The sequence below is a fragment of the Arachis stenosperma genome, chromosome 6 (assembly GCF_014773155.1).
Source record: "Arachis stenosperma cultivar V10309 chromosome 6, arast.V10309.gnm1.PFL2, whole genome shotgun sequence".
NCBI classification, from domain to species: Eukaryota; Viridiplantae; Streptophyta; class Magnoliopsida; order Fabales; family Fabaceae; genus Arachis; species Arachis stenosperma.
In genome coordinates, this window is record NC_080382.1 from 66518982 (window position 1) to 66524981 (window position 6000).

Below are 6000 nucleotides of genomic sequence, written 5' to 3' on the forward strand. Positions count from 1 at the left end.
GAAGTCCTTGATAAACCACCAGTAGAAACCTGCATGACCAAGAAATAAACAGACTTCTCTCACAGAGGAGGGGCAAGGTAATCCAAAAATAACATCTACCTTTGCAGGATCAACAGAGATACCAGTATTAGAAACAATATGTCCTAGAACAATACCTTTCTTTACCATAAAATGACATTTTTCAAAATTAAGTACAAGGTTTGAACTAACACACCTTTCTAACACTCTAGCTAAACTATCCAAGCAAAGGTTAAATGAATCACCATAGACACTAAAATCATCCATAAAAATTTCCATACAATTCTCAAGAAGATCTGAGAAAATACTCATCATGCACCTTTAAAACGTAGTTGGTGCATTACATAAGCCAAAAGGCAATATCTTATATATATACGTTCCAAAGGGACATGTAAAAGTAGTTTTCTCCTGATCTTCAGGAGCAATATGGATTTGAAAATAACCAGTATAACCATCTAGAAAATAGTAGTACGATTTACCTGACAGGCGATCAAGCATTTGATTGATGAAAGGCAATGGGTAGTGATCATTGCGAGTGGCCTGGTTCAAACGCCTGTAGTCAATGCACACCCTCCAGGAATTCTGAACTCTGGTAGCCATGAGTTCCCCATGCTCATTCTTCACTGTGGTGACACCAGACTTCTTCGGGACCACTTGTACTGGACTAACTAATTCACTATCCGAGATTGGATAGATGATGTCAGGTTCAAGTAGTCTGGTCACCTCCTTCTTCACAACTTCTAAAATAGTGGGGTTCAACCGCCTTTGAGGTTGACGGATAGGCCTTGCTCCCTCCTCTAGGAAAATTCGGTGCTCACAGACTTGAGGGCTAATTCCTACTATGTCCGCCAAACTCCACCCAATAGCTTTCTTGTGTCTTCTCATCACACTAAGCAGTTGCTCCTCTTGTTGGAAAGTGAGTTCCTTTGCAATAATAACTGGGAGCTTTTGATTGTCCTCAAGATAAGCATACTTGAGATGGGGTAGAAGGGGCTTCAACTCCATTCTCAGCTCATGGCTTGGCACTTGATCATCCGGGACCACTGGGGGTAGCAAGGCGTCTTCAATATACTCAGAGGACTTCCCCACACTTGTACCTTACTCCATGGTCTCTTCTTCTATTGCCTTTTGGTGAACTTCAGCTATAATATCATCAATAATATCGCACTCGAAGATGGAGTGATCTTTCGGTGGATGCTTCATGGCTTCATCAAGGTTGAAGCTCACCGCTCTACCATCTATCTCAAAAGAATAGGTACCCGAGAAGGCTTCTAGCTTGAACTGCGAAGTCTTCAAAAATGGCCTTTCAAGTAGGATAGATGAAGGTCTTCCTGAGTCATTAGGGGGCATCTCTAGAATGTAGAAGTCAATAGGAAACGTCAGCCCCTTAATGCTCACCAGGACGTCCTCCGCAATGCCAACCACTGAAATTATGCTCTTATCTGCCAAAATAAAACATGTTGCCGACCTTTTCAAGGGTGGGAGCCTCAAAGCATCATATACAGATAATGGCATAATACTAACACATGCACCTAAATCACACTTACAGTAAAAAAATTGTACACCTCCTATAGTATTGATGATTGGATTTTTGACAGTTTAGAATTTCACTAATAAAATCTCGTTGTAAAGTATAGTTTCAAAACCAAACAATAATCCTTTCATACAAAAAGTTGTTTGTCACTAGTACAAACCCCTAAAATTTATAAACCGAAGTATTCAAACCTCGGGTCGTTCTCCCTAGGAATTACAATAAAGTGTCTTGTTATTGATTATGAGTTATTTTGGGGTTTTGGATAAGATGCATGAAAGTAAATGACAATGAAAATAAACTAACAACTAACAAAGCTTTTGGCAAGATGTGAGAACTAAAAATCCTATCCTAGTTACCTTTCTCAATTATGATGAGAATTGTTCATTGCTACCACTTAGTTAACCTCTAACTATGGAGGGAAGTCAAGTGGATGAATCAATTTGATTCCTCAAGCCCTAATCATCTCCTAAAGGAATGACTAGCTTTAGAGATATTCAAATTAATTAGCAACTTCTAATTATCAATCAACAAGGGAATTAGATAACTCAAGAGTCACTAATTACTCTCCCTAGGCCAAGAGGAACAAAACCTACACTATATCTAGAAGAGGCATTTCATCAAACACATAGGGTGCAATACAAGTAAACATTATTAAATGCAAGAATTAAAGGAATCTTAAACTACAAAAACAAGAGATCAACAATAGAAAAGCAATGAAGAACAATTATTATGAATTACCTCTTATTGAATTGAAAGAAAATGGAAGTAGCAATAGTAGATCTACAACAAAGTATAAGAGCAATATAAAGGAAATTACAACAAAGGAGTAGAAGAATGATGAATGTAACAACAATGAATTGGGAAGTAGAAGTAGAAGAAAGCAAAGATTAAAACATAGATCTAAGAACTAAACCTAATCCTAATTCTAGAAAGAAGTGAGAGCTTCTCTCTCTAAAACTCTAAACTAATCCTAAGTATATTCTATATTAGATTTATATGATTCCTCCCTTCATTCCCTGATCCTTCCCCTTAATCCTTCATCCTTTTATTCCTTTCCCTTAGCAATTGGCGCCAAAAATGGGTTCAGAAACCCTCTCAAATTGCCAGGCACGTGTTGCATTAATGAGGTCATGTGCTGTCATCGACGCGTGCGCGCACGGTACGCGTGCGCGTCCCTGGCTTGTTTCGCAATGTGCGCGCGAGCGCCTTGTGCGCGTGCGCGTGCATGGCCTAGATCAACTTCTTTGGCTTTTGTGCTTCTCTCCACTTGCATGCTTTCTTCCTTGCTCCCTTGATCCATGCCTAACCTATTTCATCCTGAGATTACTAGCAAACACATCAAGGCATCTTATGGAATCAAAGAGGAACTAGAATTCATCAAAATAAGGCTTAAAAAGCATGTTTTTATAATTAAGCACAAATACGGGAGAGATTACAAAACCATGCCAATTCATAGGTTAAATGCGAGAAAAGGTTATCAAAATGCTCTAAATTCAATACAAGATGAACCCTAAAAATGGGGTTTATCAAGTACAAGTAACCATGCAAGGACTAGGATCACCACATTTCTCTGGTATAGCACCCATTAAAGCAGAAATAGAGCTACCTAAAGGAATAGTTTCTAAATAATGTATTTTATCCTTATTCATGCACAAATCTTTTAGAAACTTAGCATACTTAGGTACCTGGCGAATAGCATAAAAAAGGGGAAATAGTTACGTCAACCTTTTTGAAGATTTCCACCATCTTGGGGTCTAGCTCCACTTGCTTCTTTATCCTCCTAGCAAGGTGGGAAAGGGATGGGAATGGCTTCTCTTATAACATCTTCTTCCTTGGATATTCCATTCCTTGGTTGAGCAACTTCTTCTTCAACCGTATCTTGTACTTCATCTTCCTCTTCAACATCTTCTACCTCAATGACATCTTTAACCCGAATGTCTTCTCTTGAGCTTGACTCCTCGGGACTCCTCTCTTGCAATGTAGTGCCGGACCTCAAAGTGATGGCATTGATTTCATCCTTGGGGTTAGGTAAAGGTTGAGAGAGAAGTACATTAGAGCTTGAAGGTTGATTGTTGGGAGTAGTGGTGGTTCCATGCGGGAGATGAGAGCTTGTAGAGTGGAGGTAAGATCGGTGATGCTAGAGGTAAGTAATTTTGAAGGTCTTTTTGTCCTTACACAATAGAGCGAAGCATCTCATCATTGGAGGAAGAAGGAGGGTAGGTGATTTAAGGGGATTGTGATTGGTCATTTTGAGGTGCTTGAGCTTGCCTTTGATGAGGTGTCTGATAACTTTGGCCTTGGTTCTACTGTTGGTATGAAGGGTTTTGTTGATACCGGTTTTGCTGATAGTTATTGTTGTTGTTCCATCTTTGATTGCCACCATTGTCTCTGCCTCCTTGATTGTAGTTGTCCCTCCATCCTTGGTTGGAACTATCTCTCCATCCTTGGTTAGAATTATCTCTTTATCCTTTGTTAGAGTTGTCTTGCCAACCTTGATTGTAGTTCCCACCTTGATTGTAATTACCACCTTGTTGATAATACCTGTTCATACCCTGGGTCAAGATGTCCGACCTGGGATGTTTAGCAACAAGCCAACCGACCTCTTCAGGTCAGGCTATCCGACCTCTTCTTAAAGAGCTCGGCCAATATCCGACCTCTTCTCAAAGAGCTCGGCCAATGCCCGACCTCTTCTCAAAGAGCTCGGCCAATGCCCGACCTCTTCACAAAGAGCTTGGCCAAAACGCCACAGAGGCCCAAGAAGGCCCAAACGAAGGAACACAGCCCAATCCAAAGGCAGCCGAAAGATAAAGGCGGTTCCGTTGAAGATAAGCTGACCTCACCCAAAGATAAGATAAGATAAGATAAGATAACTAACTTATCTTATCTAAGAAGGTCACTTCTCACCATTATAAATACACTGGAGCACCCAGGTATAACTCATACTCTGATTCTACTCAATACCTGTTTAATACCCATGCTAACTTAAGCATCGGAGTCTCTTGCAGGTACCCCCACCCTCCGGTGACGAAGGATCAGCAGTGCAGCCAGTCCAACAAGTCGGACACGACAGCTCCGGCCGTCTCCCACCAGCCGGACACGTTAGCACCAACCAGTACAGAAGATCTCATCCGAGATCGACCTCCAGTTTCAGGTAACCCTCGGAACATTGGCGCCGTTGCCGGGGAACCTGGAAGTCATCCCATCACCATGGCGGACAACCATGACAACGACCATGATTCAGATCTAGAGGATAGAACACCGCACAAAGACGCGGATACTACACCAAAAGATACTCTTCAACCCACCAAAGGCGAGAATTCGCCAAAAGATGAGGCTATGGAGGCACTTCAAGATCGCTTAAAGCAACTCGAAAAAAAAAAGGTGGAACATCAACAAGAAGCTGAGAGAGACCTACGAAGGGAAGTTAGGTGATGCCACGAGTTAAAGGACAAGCTCCTAAAACTCGAAGCAGATCTCAAGGCCAAAACAACTCGATCCGGTCACGAAGACAGCCCCTACAAAGATCAAGACCCATTCACCAAAGATATCATGAAAGCTAAAGTCCCAAAGGAATTCAAGGCTCCCGACATGATCCCGTACGGCGGCACATTGGATCCAAGCCATCATCTCAGTAATTTCAGAAGAATGTACCTCACCGACACATCGGACGCCATTCGATGCAAAGTCTTCCCGACTACTCTAACGAAGACAGCAATATGGTGCTTCGACAGTTTGTCTCCAAGATCCATCACAAGTTTGACGACCTTGTTAAGAAGATTCCTCGCCAGGTTCTCCATCCAGAAGGATAAAGCCAAACACACTTCAAGCTTGCTGGGAATTAAACAAGGAGATCAGAAAAGCCTTCACAGCTACATGCAAAGATTCAACAACGCATGCCTTAACATACAAAGTCTTCCAACAAAAGCGGCCATCATGGGACTCATCAATGGCCTAAGAAAAGGACCTCTCAGCCACTCAATATCCAAGAAGCACACAACATCTCTGAACGAGGTACAGGAACGGGAACAGAAATACATCAACATGGAAGAGAACTCTCGACTAGGAGAAAGCTAAAAAACAGAATTCTCCTAACCCACCACGGGACAAGGATAAAGAGTCCAAGAAAAGAGAAGATCAATCGGAGAAGATCCCACCACCTCGCCCAATCAAAAGCAAAAAGGAGAAAGAGGTCGGACGAGTTGAAGGCCCACCTCATAACAAAGAATTGGGCAAGTTGAAGGTCCACCTCACACCGAAGAGGTCGGGCGAGTTGAAGGTCCACCTCACACGGAAGAGGTCGGGCGAGTTAAGGTCCACCTCACAACAAAGAGGTCGGACAAGTTGAAGGTCCATCTCACAACAAAGAGGTCGGACAAGGTGAAGGTCCACCTCACACCGAAGAGGTCGGGCGAGTTAAGGTCTACCTCACACCAAAGAGGTCGGACAAG